A 17,177-nucleotide genomic window follows, 5' to 3' on the forward strand; every position below is an offset into this window, starting at 1 on the left:
GTTTTTTAGGGAAACTTGAAGGCATGGAGCAGATGAAAATACCCCCCAGGCCCCATTTCTCATTATCCCATAGAGAGGCAAGCTTGAGAAGCCGAGCTCCAGAGGGCCCTGTGCTATGCAATTCTATATGTTTATGAGGGACTTGGAAGGAGGCAGGGGACACCAGTTCAACTCTGCAACTGTGAGAACTTCCTGGTCAAGAACATGGCCTTATTGAATGGGAGCCTCTGGATCTCATCTGCACTATGTCCTTCCACTGAGCTAGGATCTGCTGAGGGAGCTTCTTATTAAGCTACAGACAGTAGGCAGAACAAACAGAAACCATCAAATAGGATAATAGATCTTAAAAAAACCCAGTTTTGTGAACTGTTATATGAAATGTAAATGAACTAACTGCTATGTTGTCTGGTTAAAAGACAAAATTGTCAGATTTCGTTTTCAAAAATCCATACAAAGTGTAAGAATACAGAAAGGTTTAAAGAAAGATTCAAAGTAAAAGGATGAAAAAAATCATGTAACTATTAACCAAAGGAAAACTGGTATAGCTTTACACACACACACACACACACACACACGTGTATATATCTTGTATATACACATGTACATGTGTATACTATGTAAATACATATACACACATATATGTTTATATGTATTTACATAGTATATACATATATGCATTATTATATACATATAGGTATTATATACATATAGGTATATGTGTGTATAGAGAAAGAGTGATTGCTTTAATATGACACAAAATAGACATTATGGTCAAAATCATTATTAGAGATAAAGAGGGTCTCCTCATAATGATAAAAGGTTCAATTCATAGGGAAGCTATAAGAATTCTAAATTTGTATGTTTCCAATAGCATAGACTGAAAATATATAAATCAGAAATTGACAAAACTTCAAGAAAAATAGATAAATCCACATCATAATGGGAAATTTTAATATACCTTTCTCAGTAATTGATAGACTATGGAGACCAAATAAATCAGTAAAAATATAAAAGATTTTAACATCATGATTTTTAAAGATTTATGTATATGGACATATAAAGATATGTATATGATATAACACCCAACAACTGCAGAATACATACTTTTTTCAAGTGCATATGTGGAACATTTACAAAAACTGATCAAAAGCTAGGACGAAAAACAAGTCTGAATAATTTTTAAAGGATTGAAATCATACAAGGTATGTTCACGTATTTTTTGGAATTAAATACAATTCTAAGAAAAAAATCAGAACACAAATAAAAATTATGTTGAACTAAAATATAATGAAAAGATCACATCTCAGACATATGAGACACCACTAAAGAAGTCTTTAGAGAAAAGTGTGTAACCTTATACACATAACTGGAAAATAAGAAAGGCTGAAAATTAATGAGTTCATCATCTATCTCAAAAGTTAGAAAAAGAACAGCAAAATAAACTCCCAAAACATTAGAAAATAGAAAATTAGAAAGAGAGCAGCAACTAATGAATTTTAAATGTTGGTAAAATTGGCAAACTTCTGGTGAGAATCAACCAAGAGAGTGAGAGACAGAGAGAGAGAAAAAAAAAAATAAACCAATATCAGGAATGAAAAAGATGATATTACAGATTCTTCAGACATTAAAAAGAAATAAGAAGATATTGTTTTTAAAAACCTTATGTCATTAAATTTGAAAGTTTAGATGAAAAAGATAAACTCCTTAAAAAATCATGATATATTCACACAATGAAATATTATACAGCAGGAAAAATAAAGCTGCTTACAACAATATGTATGAATTTTAAATATATAATACTGAGAACAAGGAGAAAGTCAAATGAAAACAACCTTATTTATGGACTGACAAATTGGAGGGAACACTATAATGAAAACCATGGAAGTGATTTTTCTAAAAGTGGTTACTATTGAGGGAGGGGGCTATGGGTGGGGAAGGGCACACTGTATTCAAGGTTGCTGCTTATGTTCTCTTTTTTGGATCTGGATGGTAGTTACATAGGTGTTTGCTTTAAAATCATTGGGCAATCTATACATATGTTTTAAGTACTTTCTGCAAAAATATTATGTTTCACAACTCAAGAAATAAAGATAAATAATCAACACATGACTAAAAAGGAAGTCCTATGAGCACTCTTCATTTTGCACATATTAGTTCAATCTTCCTCTCTCTTTCACTGTTTCTCATGCAAATATAGTATGTTGTACACTCTAACTAAAATACATTCTTTTCTGAGTGAAGCATTGAGCTGATTTTGTCTCCTCTTGGAATTAGAATTTTGATTGCTACAATAAGGTAGCATGCATCCTATACATATATTTATCTCAGCAGTCCTTTTAGTTAAGAATTTTTTAGGATAATAAGAGAACCGAATGTTAACTTAAGCAAATATAAATAGTCCTATAAAAATGAACATTAGGGCTTCCCTGGTGGCGCAGTGGTTGAGAGTCCACCTGCCAATGCAGGGGGCACGGGTTCGTGCCCCGGTATGGGAAGATCCCACATGCCGCGGAGCGGCTAGGCCCGTGAGCCATGGCCGCTGAGCCTGCGCGTCCGGAGCCTGTGCTCCGCAACGGGAGAGGCCACAGCTGTGAGAGGCCCGCGTACCGCAAAAAAAAAAAAAAAAAAAAAATGAACATTAGAATTTTGAGGTTAAATTCCAATTTCTCTTCACTAAGGAGCTGGTGAAAACTCTTAGCCAATAGGGCTAAAATAAGTTTTTTAGTCCAGTACACATAACTCTTCTCTCCTTGTCAAGGCTCTGCTGATGCTCTGCTTTGTCTCACACTCTTATTGGACCACACTGCTCTGTTACTTTCTTATGTTTGGGTCTTTATCACTCTTTGTGGGAAATGCTTGCTACTTCTATAACTGATTAAAGTTCACTTATTTTAAAATTCTTTTTGGCATGAAAAGATAGCTTCTAACTGAGGGTTTAAGTAAAGAAGATGCTCTTCCACTGCATGTAAATGTGGTCACCTTGACAACCTGGCTCATTGTTATCCATCCCCTCTGGGCCTCCTATTTAACCTCTTTTTTTTTTTTAATTTCTTAGTTTTTTCTCTTTTATTTTTTTAAATTTTATAAACTTGACTTATTGTGTAAATTTAAGGTGTACAACGTGTTACTTTGGCACATTTATATGCTGTAATATGATAGCTTTTGTAGTGATATTTATCACATCGCATAGATAGTACAATATTGTTGTCTATATTCATTATACTGTGCATTAGATCTCTAGGGCTTATTTGCAAGTTTGTACCCTTAAATAACATCTATCTTATCCCCCCATCCCCTATCCCCTAGTAATAAACATTTTACTCTATTTTATTAAATTTTTATTTATTTATTTTTGACTGTGTTGGGTCTTCGTTGCTGTGCGCGGGCTCTCTCCAGTTGTGGCGAGTGGGGGCCACTCCATTGCAGTGCATGGGCTTCTCATTGTGGTGGCTTCTCTTGTTGCGGAACACGGGCTCTAGGCGCGTGGGCTTCAGTAGTTGCAGTGGGCGGGCTCAGTAGTTGTGACTCGCGGGCTCTAGAGTGCAGGCTCAGTAGTTGTGGCACACAGGCTTACCGCTCCACGGCATGTGGGATCTTCCCGGACCAGGGCTCGAACCCTTGTCCCCTGCACTGGCAGGTGGACTCCCAACCACTGCACCACCAGGGAAGTCCACTCTCTGTTTTATTTTACTAGTTTGACTTTATTGTTTCCACTATGCTGCAGGCTCTACTATAACATAATTTGACAACTTGAGACTTGTTTTTGTCTGTGTTAGTTGGATACTAAGCATCAGTTGAATTGGAGAAAGGCATCAGGTTAATCAAAAGAATATTGAGAGAGAAAAATCTAAGCTGATCTAAAAAGTATGCTGTATTGTCAAGATATGTCCTCAATTGAACTGAAGTGTGAATGGAAGTCTCTATAGAAGGCCGGACCTCTATTTTGTGGCAAAGAGTGGTTTTTCCCCCGCAAAGTCAGCATATTAATCATGTAATTGGTTAATGGATATAAAAAATACTCTGGGGTCAGGATTAAAGCTGATGAGCATAGAAGCAAAGAAAAAGAAAGTGAGGAAAAAGGTCAGGTCCCAGTCTGAAACCTAATGTTTTGGGAAAGAGCTGGGGTTGCTGGGATGGTAACCCTCTAAGCAGTCCCTGGGCAGTGAGGAGGGTACTCTGAAGTCATGTCTGGGGAATTTTCAAAGTAATTCTGGCATTTGCAATGGAATAAGTTACTTAATGAGAAGCACACTTACCTCCTGTTCTGTTTCCCACAGCTTGGGATATTCAATTAAGAATAATTGGCAATAGGATAATTATTATTTAATTTATAATGACTTTCTTACAGTGATTTGGGTTGATAAAAAGCTTGTATATTTTAAACAATTACCTCTTCCTCTTTCTGAGGTTATATTATCATTTGAAAATACATTGGTTGAATTGTGGGAAGTACTCAAATGTAACCAGATTCAAATGCTGAATAGATGGGTTGACAAATGAGGACACTGTTACCAGTTTAATCCCCATATGGGCCAATTAGTTTCACATAGAGAAGAACTCTGTTCCAAAGCCACAGATTGCACCATTAACCCCAGTCAGCCGTCTCCAAATTGTGTGTCATTGATCATAAGAGGCCCAGGTATGAGTGTTGATAGCTCAGAGCAAACCCATCATCACCTCTGAGAGCAGAGCCATTCTGTTATCTCATACATTCTTCACCTCATAGATGGCAAGGAATATTACCGTAAGATGGAGAAGTTGAAGGCCTCTCTGTTTCCCCATTTCCTGCACCCCATAATCTTATAAAAGGTGAAAAATTACAACTGTATAGCTTCCATTTTTGTAGGAAATCTTCATGCTTTAGAGGAAACTGGTAATAGCATTATAGATAAGCAATACAACTGGCAAGCAGCAAACAAATTTGTGGATTCACTTCATCAATAATTAACTACACCATTCATGGTACCTTAGAAATCCTAACATTGACCCAAACAGATGAGAAAAGCTAAATACATGCTTTCCAGCTCCTGAAACCTTATTACTTCTGGTTAGTTTGTAGAGTAACAAAAATGAATATCAGAAGTAGAATTATATTAAATGTGAAATCTGTAAAATATGACTCTTGAAACAGTCTAAAGTGTAAATGTTTGTGAATCTTGCTCATTCTCAAAACAAATGAAATCTTACCTAATTTAATTTCTTGCTATGGAAAAAGTTTCAGAGCTGTCCTTAACTTGGGACTAAGCCTGAAAAATTATCTCAAAGGGTAATTTGGGGTAAAATGGGGTCAAATTAAAGTAATTTTAAAATAGGCTTTAATAAAAATAGTGTCATCCTTACATCACTTCTGCAAACCTATAATAGATGTTTTGATATGTGGATCCATTTAGCATATTTATCTTTTGGTAATAAAATGTAGTTAAGGTAATGGTAAGACTGATTTTAGCAAAAAGCTGTTGCAGTTCTTCTTTGTAACAGAGTCAACATTCTTGGTTCTTTATAAATCTTCTGAATTAAGCCAAAAATCTGGAGAATAAGGAACAATGATTTAAATCTAATGACTGGGAGCCTGGGTAGATTCCCTTTGTGATTCACTCCTTCTCTTCAGTAGGAACTGCTTTGTATACAGGACTAGAGTTCATGGACATTTTCTAGATGTTGGAACCATTTTTTTTATCTTAGATTCCACATCATGTTTATTTTTCACATTCCTTGTCATTCTTGCTGTTTCTTACCCAAACACTAAAAAGTGTTTCTTTACCACTTCCAAGTTTTCAGAGAGTAAAATAATTCCTCTCTCTCCTTGTGAATTTGGATCCCAACTGAAAAATACATACAAAAGATAGGCATTGGAAAAGAAATAGCAGCTTTACATTAGTACAAGTTGGAAATGTGCATTTAGGCCTTCAGACAAGTGAGCTTGCTAAAACTTCACGCAAGTACCAGAAAACCCCAAGCCACACCTTCAGAGTAGGCCTCTTTTGGCATGGGGGGAGCAGACATGTCCCCCATACAGAGGGACCTGAGAATGGGTTAAGTGCCTGCAGGAAGTTTTGGGGGAATTCCTGTGGGGGAGTGAAGGAAGCAGGACTGGGCAGAGGGTGAAGTGCAGCACAATCACAACGAAGACCTCAGTTAATCCTCTGTGTGTGTGTGTGTGTGTGTGTGTGTGTGTGTGTGTGTGTTATGATGGGGGAGCAGTAGAGAAGTCTGAGGATATGGATGGTCCTATAGGCTTCCTGAACTGAGGCAAGGGGCTAGACCTTACATCCCAGATGGAACAGTCATTGGGTAGGGGATGTAATCTGGGGTAAACCTGCTCTCTCAGTAGAGGACAATTCCTGGGAAGGGGAATTAAGAAGTGTCAATGACCAACATTCTGAGCAGCTGGAGAAATGTCTGCTTCAGTCCTCAAAGGACGGGTTGCAGATCTGGGCATAATGCCACTACAGTGTTGAAGGAACTCAATCAAATGCATGACATATACCACCTTCTGTTCAAGGCACTAAAATGCAAGTTATGATTCAGTTTGCATCCTACATGCATCCTACAGGTATTGCACTTGGCCCTTCCTCCTTCATGTCATGAAGCACTGATGCTGTCAGAATTTTCACACTTGTCTACAAAACTCTTTCTATCTATGTAAATCCTTTCCACGTTCACTCTTACCTTGGAGAAGTACCTACCTTGCATTCAAGGTTTATCCCTTTATCTTTATTTATCTCCCATATCCTTTAGAATCATTCCTTGATAAATAATCCCTTTTCCTTCATTTTCAATGTCTTTCCCTCAACTAGCTCTTTTTCCTTTCCCCATTTATATTGTCTAATTTCTCTCATTCTTAAAAAAAAAAAAAAGTCTCATCACCCTGGATCCCCTTCTGGTTATTATTCTTCTCCTCTGTCAAACTTTTTGAAAATACAAAGTGGTCTGGTAGAAAGAAGACTGGCTTTGGTGTAAAACAGACCTTGGTGTGAGCCCTGGCTTTGTCCCTTGCTAGCCTAAAAAAATTCCTTAATCTCTCTGAATCTATTTCTTCACTTGTAATGTGGGAATGGCAATTCCTATTTAATGATGGTTAAGAATTGAATATCATAGAATAGATATGGTGGGCATGAATTTAATTTCCCAACTTCAAGTGTTTCCAGAACTGAACTGAATTCAAGTGTTTCAATATTGAGTCTCCATTTGGCTGGGTGGTTAGAAACTTCCTTTCTGCCTGGGGTTGTGATGAGGTTCTGGAGCAAAGGCAGTGGGGAGAATGGCTTACGTGGTAACAGTTCACGAGAAGGGAAAGGGCTATTAGTCTTGGTTGTACACACTGGCATCCTCTGAGATGTCGGTCATCTCAATTGCCCTTTGCTACTGAGCTGTCCCTTAGTCCCTTCAGTGTCATCTGCTGATGTGCTAGAACTGCAGTGCTAATCCTGCAGCACAGTTGAGCGCGGGGATCTCAGATGTCTGCCTAAATCTCAGAAATCCTGGTCACACAGGAATTGTTGTGTTGCTGTCCAAGTCATGCTGGGTCCCAGGAAGTTCTGTGGGGGCTGAATGCCTACATTAACCACAGGAAAGAGTCAACCTCTGGTCCTTCCATCCATCCATGCTCTCACAAGGAACGAAACACAACTTTTCTCTTTTTCTGGAATCTTGAAGGTTACCAGGTTATTTACTCATTTTCTCACTCGGGCTGGCCCCATAGGGCAGGGGGTAAAGCTGGCCCTTCCCCAGAAACCCAGCCATCTACTCCCATATCCTCTTCCTACTGCTAGCCTGAGGAGCTTTCCAGTGGTGGTGGTGGTATCGAGTGAGCGAGTGAGCGAGGTCTTGCTCTTGGCATCACATATTCTCCCAAGTCTGCTGTTTTAAGCCCTAGAGTTATTTCCATTTTGCCCTGAGGGCTAGACTTCTGAAACTAAAAAGCCAGGAAAGGAAGCCTTTCCTCATCAATCTGCTCTGCCATCTCTTTCCTGAGGCAATGATCTTCTCGTTCTCTAGATGGCAAGGAAGAGCTAGGGGAGTCAGAAACCAGAAAACAATGGTTAATATTTCAAGACAGCATCCTGCCACACTTAAGCAAAATGCCAGAACAGAACTTACTTAGCTCATAGTAGGTTTCAATAAATATTAGTTCCTATTCCCATCACTCCACTATTCCCTCTTCCTCAATTGGCCATTTTCTCATTAACTCAGTGAAGCTATCATCGCCATTACACCATGAAACTACTTCCATAAAAGTAACCATTTACTCCCCAGTGGTAAAATTCAGTAGGAACTTATCAAATGTTCTCTTTTATTTGAACTCTTCTGAAGTATTTCCACTGAATACATCCCCCCTTTTTGAAACTCTCTCTACCTTGGTTTTTATAACTTCTGTTTCTCTCCTTACTCATTTGGCTATTTTTTTTCTCTATTCCTTCTGTCCTCAAGCATTAGCGTTTACCAAGGTTCAGTTTTTATATCACATTGCTGCCTGATGTCATCTACCCCACTACCGGTTGCAGACCTATACCTTCAGACCAAGTCTTTTAGCCAGACCTCCATATTTTCATATCCTCAGATGCCTCTGACATTATGTAGAGCGCTTAGCACAGTGCTTGACACAGAGTAAGCACTCAATCATGTTGACTACTGTGTTTATTACTGTATCTACCTGAAAGTCTCACAGGTGTACATCAATTTTAATGTCAAAAATGGCTCATTTTGTCTTTTCTCCCTCATAACCTTGCCTCTTGACAACCCTCCATCCCCAAATACGCAATAACCACCACAGTGTGCATGCGCGTGCGCACACACACACACACACACACACACGCACACGCACATTCCTCCTCCCAGGGCAAGGAGGGCATAATTCTGGACATCATTCTTCATTCTTCTTTTCACTACCCCTCTGCCCACCATCTAATCACTCTGCCCTGATGATTCTACATCAGAAGTTACTCAGGAGATTCTTCCTTCTTCTCCCTCTCCACTGCTTTTATATGAATGTAGACTCTCTTATTTTTTCTCATGATTATTCTTCAAGCCCAGCTCAAATGCCTTCATGACACTGAAACCTTCCCTGCACCCATTTTCTTTTCCTGGAGGTCCTGATGGTACTCTCTTGCTTTTCTTTGTGTTCCTTTCACTGCCTGGAATGTCTCCTCCTGCCTTATCAATTTCTGACCTCATTTTATTTATTTTAAAAATTTTGGGGGGCTTCCCTGGTGGCGCAGTGGTTGAGAGTCCACCTGCTGATGCAGGGGACACGGGTTCGTGCCCCGGTCTGGGAAGATCCCACATGCCGTGGAGTGGCTGGGCCTGTGAGCCATGGCCGCTGAGCCTGCGCGCCCGGAGCCTGTGCTCCGCAACGGGAGAGGCCACAGCAGTGAGAGGCCCGCATACCGCAAAAAAAAAAAAAAAAAAAATTTTTTTGGCCGGGCCATGTGGCTTGTGGAATCCTAATTCCCTGACCAGGGATCAAACCCAGGCCCTCAGCAGTAAAAACACAGAGTCCTAACCACTGGACCACCAGGAAATTCCCTGACCTCATTTTAAAGCTCAGCTAAAATGTCATTAACCTCTCTTTCTTTAGGTTGACCTGACTTAGTCCATCTCATCCCACTGTTAATTGTTCCGTGATGTGTTCTCTTATCCCTTTATATATGTTTCTATTATTGCACTTATTTGTATTGGTGCTTATTTATGTTGGTATCCTAATAGAATGGAACATCTTGAAGGTAGGCACTGGGTTGTACTCATATCTCTCTCTAGACCTTTGTATAGAGAGTCAACAAGTGTTTATGGAATTAAGTTGAAATGAATGTTAAAATGTGAACTGTATGATCTGAGGTATAAAACGTTTCAGCAGGGAAGACAATAGGACTAGGCAAACATGCAAATAAGTTTTATGAAACCCTGACTGGAGATTTCAGAAAAACAGTTTATGATAACCCATGATTAAGGAGGAAGTACATAAAGAATAACAAAAGTTGGGGACTTTGCCTTTTTCTTCATTCTTTATCAGTTTTCCCTTATGAATCATCTAAAGAAGCGTTTGCTCATTAGCAAGAGTTCTAGGTATCCTGCAACTCTGATGTCATGTAAATTCAGATATTTAGAAGCAGGCATCTAGAAGGAAGTAACTTTTTATTAGAGAAGAAATAGAATGAGAACCTTCTGTAGGCATGTGTGACGTGTTTAGTAAATTGTCATTCTCTGACTTGTACACTCAAGGCTCACAATAGCACTTTGAATGGAGCAAGATAAAGTTGAGTTTAAACTAGACATCAAAGCCCAATCATTTTCTGAATCTTTTATACTTTGATATAGAACAAAGGAAGGGAACTCATTTTTGGTAATCACAGACATTAAAGGAAAATCAAGGCAGCCTTACACTGTTAAAAAAATCCATCTGATTTGAGATTCATGCCAGTATACAGGGGTTTCATGGCTCAATGTAACCTTAGTCCAAGTTACCAACTCTTAGTACAAATTGTACTTCTATATTTTTATTTTTGATTTTGTGGCATATTTATACTTTTTAGGCTCTTTAGACATAAAATTTCATAGTGTTCAAATTTTTTAAGAAAAAATTCTGAGAAATTAACCAAAGGCAAGAATCTAAATATTTAATATAATTAATGTGGATAACAATGTATGAAAAAGGCAGTTTGTTGTCACATATTTGTCAAACAGAAATACAAGCATATGTAGAGAAGATACTATTTTAATTAATTTTGTGCCTTGAACACCTATTAACCTCAATACGTTATTTTTTCAGTAATAGCTAATAATTTTTTTATACAAGTGAGCACACATCTAAATAAGAAACAGAAAATATTTATACCACAGAGAGAATATGCTTTTTAATAGGAATTTAAAACTGAAGTTTTTTTTTTTTTTTTTGCGGTACGCGGGCCTCTCACTGCTGTGGCCTCTCCCGCTGCGGAGCACAGGCTCCGGACGCGCAGGCTCAGCGGCCACGGCTCACGGGCCCAGCCGCTCCGCGGCATGTGGGATCCCCCGGACCGGGGCACGAACCCGCGTCCCCTGCATCGGCAGACGGACCCCCAACCACTGCGCCACCAGGGAAGCCCAAAACTGAAGTTTTAACTGAAATCCCCCAATACAAAAAAGTATGAAATTTCAAGTTAGGTAACTATCATGAAGGAAATAATTCAAAGCCTATTCTGCAACTCAAATGCTCTTATTTACTTTAAGAATATAAAATAGTTGAGACAGAGGAGATTTGTGTAGGGATTTTACTGGAGAAAGTTGAACTCACCAACTCCAGTGGGGAGGGCATGGAGGATGCTTCTTCAGCTCATGCCAGGGGGCTTCCATGGGCTTCTGTGGGATCTTGTGAGAGCTTGGGATGTGTTTGTTCCCTGCAATGAAGGGATTCTGTAGAAACTGGGAAGCAGGTTGCCCAACTGTTTCTGTGGCAGAATCAAGAGGGAGAGAATGGCCTACAGGGCAAAGGATGTGTGAGTATTTCCCAAGGACCAGGTGAAGTCCCATGGGAGAGAAGGAGCTGGCTGGAGCCATCTTGAGTCCTGCCTAGGAGACCTTCTGCCAGAGGGTGAAAGGACTCCAGTAGGGAGGATACAACAGGGCTGAGGAAACAGGAGCTGAGGGGTGATTAGGAGTGGACAGCTAAAAGGAAAGGTGCATTACCCACATTGTAGGGGTTGCAATTAGAGAAGCCCAGAAGCAGCTCTCCAAAGAGACCCTGGAGAGCCGACCTTAAACACATATCAGTAGCTTCATGGGCCAGTGACCTGTGCAGACCTGTGCACAGAGACCTGTACTTTGTTTAATCCTCTGCTTTGCTGTCTTGAAATTCTTAATTATTTTGCAACAAGGGACCCAGCATTTCCGTTTTGCACTGGGTCCTGTAAATCCTATGGGGGGTTCTGTGTGTCAGGCCAAGAGAGTGCAAAACTGGATAACAACGTTACCAGCTAGATAAGAATTGTTTTGTCCTTCATCCAGAGACTGACTTGTGGGGGGTAAGAGGAAAACGAGATGGAGAAATAGAGAAGCTGAGTTTGCCTGTTTTCCCCATACAGGCTTTCAGCCTAAAGAAGGCTTGAATTCTAAATCAAATTCAGTGTTTTGTTTAAAATCTAACTTCTGATTGAGATAGTGTTTGCAGCTGAAAGTGGCCATAGTTCTATCTAGGAACTAAAGGTCGATAGAAAAATTCTGATACTGAATTTCCTCTTACTATAAAAAGCAAACTAGTACTATTTAATGAAATATTACAAATTCAACAGTTGAAGGACTTTGTAGTGGGTTAAAAAAAAGTCAGGTGTAGATCTGAAGCTTTCCAGTTGACTCGGAAAGTATTTTAGTACTTTATTACTTCTTCACTAGTAGAAGAAGTTGTGTTTTAAAATTGATGGGGAAACTTTCTGGAACAGAACTGAATTTACATGAGATAACTGAGGAAGGAGTTGAGGTAATTACCTAGGTGAGGGTTGGAAATTTACTGTCATTATTTCACTGCTAGCAGTTGTATTAAGAAGTTGAGTCCTCACAGAGCAGGTTCTGAAACAGGAAATGCACACCACCTCAGGAAGTTAAAATTATATCCTAAAATGAGGCTCTGGGATTAAAATATGTAGGTATTAGTATTATTGCATACCTCTATTCACCCGCAGTCCGAATAATAATGTGTATGCTTGTTGCTTTGGAATCAGAACATGAATTCTAGGTCAATTCTCCACGAGCAGTTATTTAATTGTGGTAACTTTCTGTGACCCAAGTGTTCTGAAATACTAAATATAATGTCCAGAGATTGCTTAAGTTGCTAACAGACTTAGCCATCTAAGAGAGAACATGACAATATGAATGAAAAATTTTTCATTCACACTCTAGTAACACAGCAGGAAAACAAGTCTGCCAATATAAAACAAGAGGGAGGTTTCCAGAGAGCTTTAAGTATCCCCTTTGCACATGGCAACAGATTAGTGACATACCTGTTCTTCAGGTATTCTCATGTTACTAATACAGACCTATACCTTAAGAAAGATAGCTGTAAAAAAGAGAAAAGACAGTATCGATAACTATTGTAACTTACTCTTCTGCTACTTATACCTGGATTTAAACTATGTTCTTTTGGAAATTGCTCTATTAATCATTTAGAATATTCATTAATTACAGCTATAGACTTAGCATGGTTATTTCAGAAACCAACTGTGGCAGAGACTGCTGGCTGTTCATCAAACTAATTTCTTTTTCTTCCTGGGCTAGACTCCATTTCATGGGTTGCCTTGTAGTTTGGTGGCTTGGGAGTGTTCTAGCCAGTGGAATGGGAATGGAAGTGATGTGCACAAAACCTTCCTTGAGTGATCCTCCATGTTTTGCCCCTTTCTGCCAGATTGATGTTGCGATTATGTATTGAATGCATCAGAACTCTAACATGGAAGAAACTTTATTCCTATAAATGCCTAGAGGAGACTTGCCTGCCATTCTGAACTTTACATGGATGAGAAATACACTTCTATTGCTGTGTGCCAGGATAGATTTTTGTATTTATTTGTTGTAGCAGCTAGTGTTAACAAATATATTCATGTTTATGGTAAAGGAATTTTAGCTTGCTAATCGCTCACTATGTTTTAGATACTATCTAATATTTCATCACATTTAATTCTCATAATAAGCTGTTGAAGTAGTTGTAATCATCGTTGCACAAATGAGGAAATTAAAGCTTAGAAAAGTTAAGAAACTTGCCTGAGACCTCAATTCTGCAGAGGGAGGATTTGAACTCAGATCTCCAAGTCTCCAAAGTGTGTTCATGATCTTTCCAATAAGCCATCCCAAGAGGAGAGTACAGTATAAACTGCACATAGGACACAAAGAGTTATTTGCCCATTCATTCATTAATTTATCCAACAAACACATTTTGTGCATACTTTGTGTCATGTTCTGTTCTGGACACTGGAGACAAGATACCCTTGTTATAAAGGCAGAGAGGCAGTAACTTAATTTTTGTTACCTGATGTCCTGAAATTCTAAATGTACCTTCTAGTTTAAGTTACTCCCAAGAAATGGTGGAAGTACTAACAAATAGCTCTCAGTATCTAATTTATTCATTGGTAGTCAAGAAGAGTGAATATTTAAGCTGCATAAGTAACTACTACTGAGAGATACTAGTCTTAAGAATTTCTGGCTTAATAAAGAATGAGGGCTTTGTCTCCAAAATTTAGGAGGGACATTCCCATGGATGAACATGTTCCTGCTGCCCATATTACTGGAAAGTGATGACAACGAAGAGATCTCTAGCATACACTGTGTATGAAGTACCATCATATCACAATTGGCAGATTCTCCAAAATTCATGATGGCACAGTCTAAGAGAAAGAACAATGGTACTTAAGTAAATAATAGTTCTATAATAAATAATTGTATAATAAAAACTGATATGCTTTTATTACAGAAATTGATGAAACTACTAGAGTAGAAGTACAAAACACAGAAGAAATAGAAGTTTACAACTTTTCAAATACATGAAGCCCAGAGTATATAATACATTGTAGTTTATACAATATTTACTTTTAGGGTTTAATCCAGTTAAGATTTAATACAATCTGATGAGATGGAGAAATATTTTGAGGCAGTATGGCTCATAAGACAAATTTGGTTCTCACAAATATGTTGATGTTAAAACTGGAAACAAATGAAAATTGCAGTTGGTAAGAGATATCTGGTAATTCAGAATATCACCACTCTCAGAGTTAAGTATTTAAAAGAGCTTTTGAGACACTCTTTTTAGCGCTGGTGTCATAGTGACTATTTTCTTAAAAATAAAAAGTGGGTTGGGTTATTATAGAATTAAAATCTGACCAATTTTTGTTACTTCCAAGCAAGAAATCTGTAACGGAATCACTTTGCCAATAGGGACTGTTAGAGGTCTGATAATTATGGTAATAAATTATATTTTATACACAGATAAATAGAATTAGGAGACAGTGTATATTTATTAATCAGTTCATGACACGCTGGGAAATACGGAAGACGGAGAAAAGCAGCAATTGAGGACTTTTACTCTCGGGTGGATTGTATATATTAAAATGGCAAATTTTGTTCTGAAATGGTCAGAGAAGTGCTTCCCTTACAAATGGAGAAAATCGACTTAAAAAGCACTTCCTTTTTTAATTAGGTTTCATATCCCTGTCCACAATCCCAATAGATATGCATTTCATAAAAGGTGTGGACATAGATATATAAATACAACTCCCTATATAAATACCAGGGATATAGTGTAAAAGAATGACTACCATCCCAATGTTGTCAGGACATGGTAAGAGTAGGAAGTGCGCGTCAGAAGGAATCACTCTTCTAAAGAAAGAAGCTAAAAGCACTAACAAGAATCTTGCATTGGGAGAAATAACAGGTACACCATCAAGGTTAGAGCCACGTGGTGAAATAATACGGTTTTTTCAAAGTGTTCCAGAAGCAATAATACATGGTGTCAGAAGAAGTAAACTTCTTTTATAACTTTATGGAGTATGATGTATAGTTAAAAAAAAAATTGGCCATTTTGAAAAAAAAAGTGTTTCCATTGCAAATATCCTCAGAAGCCATGAACTTCAAAAGAAAGAAATGCTATCTATCTTCTTCGTAGTGAGTGCAATACATCATGGCTTCCCCAAAGTCAATGAAAACTACCGTCTCTAAAAAGTGTGAAATTTTAAGGTTGAATTACGATGCTAATGCAAGCCGTACACTATGTGTGGTGACTGCTTACAGGAAGCCCAGGGAGGATGGCTCTTCCGAGAGAGGTGTTCTAGACTGGACGATAAGGTCTCCTAGGAGTCAGGAACGGTGTCAGACTCTGGACTGACCTCTGAGGTGCAGAGGGGTGGGGTCGGTTCCCGCCCGGCTCCAAGCTTTCCGGGGCGCGCCCCCACAGGGCACCGCCCATCTCTGGGGCCTCAGGTCCGGGCCCCTCACGCGCCCGGCTTGACCTCCTTGGAGCTGCGGCGGGCGGGGGGAAAAGCCCCGGGCCTGGCTGCGCGCGGAAGGCAGAAGAGCCTCCCCTGCCGGGCCTCGGGTGCCCGCAGCGCGCCACGAGGGCGCGGGGAAAACCCACAACTTCCCGCCCAGGAACGACGCCCCGCTCCCGGCTTCGGCTGGGGGGGGAGGGGGGGCGTGTTCTCGCGAGAGGAGAAGGGGCGCGGGCCGCCGCGGGCTTGGGGGCGCGGGGAAGCCCGCGGACGGGGGCCCGCGGGGAGGGGGCAGAGGCGGCGGGCCGGCTGGGGACGCGGGGAAACAGCTCCCGCCAGTCGCCGTGCGCCAGCCCCTGACGTCAGGAGTTTTCCTCAAAGTCAACAACAAGCCTGCGGCGGCGGCGGTAGCGAGAGCTGATCAGCGGCGGCCCCATAGGGAGGAGGGGGCGGGGAGGCGGCGGCGGGCCCCCCAGCGGGGCGCAGCCCGAGAGGAGGCCGCAGACCCCCGACCCGCGCCAGGCCGCCAGGGCCCAGAGCCTCCACCCGCCGCCGCCTCGCCTCGCCGGCGCGACCCGGCCCCCGCCCGAGCGGAGTTTTCTGGTGATGAATTGAATTTGTAGCCGAGATCCGATTCCCACGTAGAGTCTCCGCCCCCTCCCCCCGCCGCCTCCCTCCTCCCGCCGCCGCCGCCGCCGCCGCCGCTGCCGCCGCCGCCGCCTCCGCCTCCGCCTCCTCCCGCTCCAGCTCCGCGGCCCGGCCGGCTCCCTCCCTCCCTCCCCTGCAGCCCGCCGCCTGCCCTCCCGCCGGCCACACCGGCTCCAGGGGGGCCAGAGGCTCTGCGGGGTGGGGGGAGGACAGGAGGGGAGGAGGAGGGAGGGGGACCCCCGAGTCGCCCCCTCTCCTCCCCCCGCCCCCCGGCTCCATCCTCCGCCGCCGCCCGAGCAGCTGCGGGGCCGCCGCCGCCGCCTTTGCAGGTAACAGCCACCGCCCCCCACTCTTGCCCTCTCCCCGCCGCGCCTGTTCTCCCTCCGGACCCCCCTCGGGCGGGGGTGGCGGTGGGTGAATGAGGTGGGGGTGTCCGGCTTGTCACCGCGCCGGGGGCGTGGGCGGGAGCTGGGTCGCAGGGGGCTGGGGTTGGGATGCGGGTGCGGAGGCCGGGGATGCCCGGCGCGGACAGACCGCACCCCTCACTTTGCTGAGGGAAGCTGAGGCGGCGGTGCGCGGGGGCCGGGGAGG

The 17,177-nt window shown here is 41.5% G+C and overlaps 1 protein-coding gene and 1 long non-coding RNA gene across 5 annotated transcripts in view; one reads left to right on the plus strand and one right to left on the minus strand.

The window, feature by feature from the left end:
• Nucleotides 1-3,661: 3,661 nt before the first annotated feature.
• LOC113628621 (uncharacterized) lies at nt 3,662-16,395 on the minus strand. 2 transcript variants are annotated; one of them, XR_003436165.1, is made up of 6 exons: nt 15,837-16,395; nt 14,545-14,658; nt 12,635-13,831; nt 12,457-12,537; nt 11,270-11,372; nt 3,662-8,012 (listed from the first exon to the last, which is right to left on the minus strand). It is a non-coding gene; the product is annotated as an uncharacterized LOC113628621 (long non-coding RNA). The 2 variants fall into 2 exon arrangements; XR_003436164.1 differs by having other exon boundaries at nt 11,270-13,831.
• Nucleotides 16,396-16,657: 262 nt separating this feature from the next.
• Nucleotides 16,658-17,177, plus strand: part of AKT3 (AKT serine/threonine kinase 3) — a 397,863-nt gene continuing 397,343 nt past the window's right edge. The window contains exon 1 of one of the 3 annotated variants that reach the window (XM_027122450.1): nt 16,658-16,915. The gene's annotated coding sequence lies outside the window, so the exon portion shown is untranslated. The remainder of the gene's footprint in view (nt 16,916-17,177) is intronic. The other 2 variants (XM_027122451.1, XM_027122452.1) reach the window with 2 other exon arrangements.

This window comes from Aethalodelphis obliquidens, unplaced genomic scaffold, assembly GCF_003676395.1.
Source record: "Aethalodelphis obliquidens isolate GAN/ISIS:26980383/991018 unplaced genomic scaffold, ASM367639v1 scaffold24, whole genome shotgun sequence".
Classification (NCBI taxonomy): domain Eukaryota; kingdom Metazoa; phylum Chordata; class Mammalia; order Artiodactyla; family Delphinidae; genus Aethalodelphis; species Aethalodelphis obliquidens.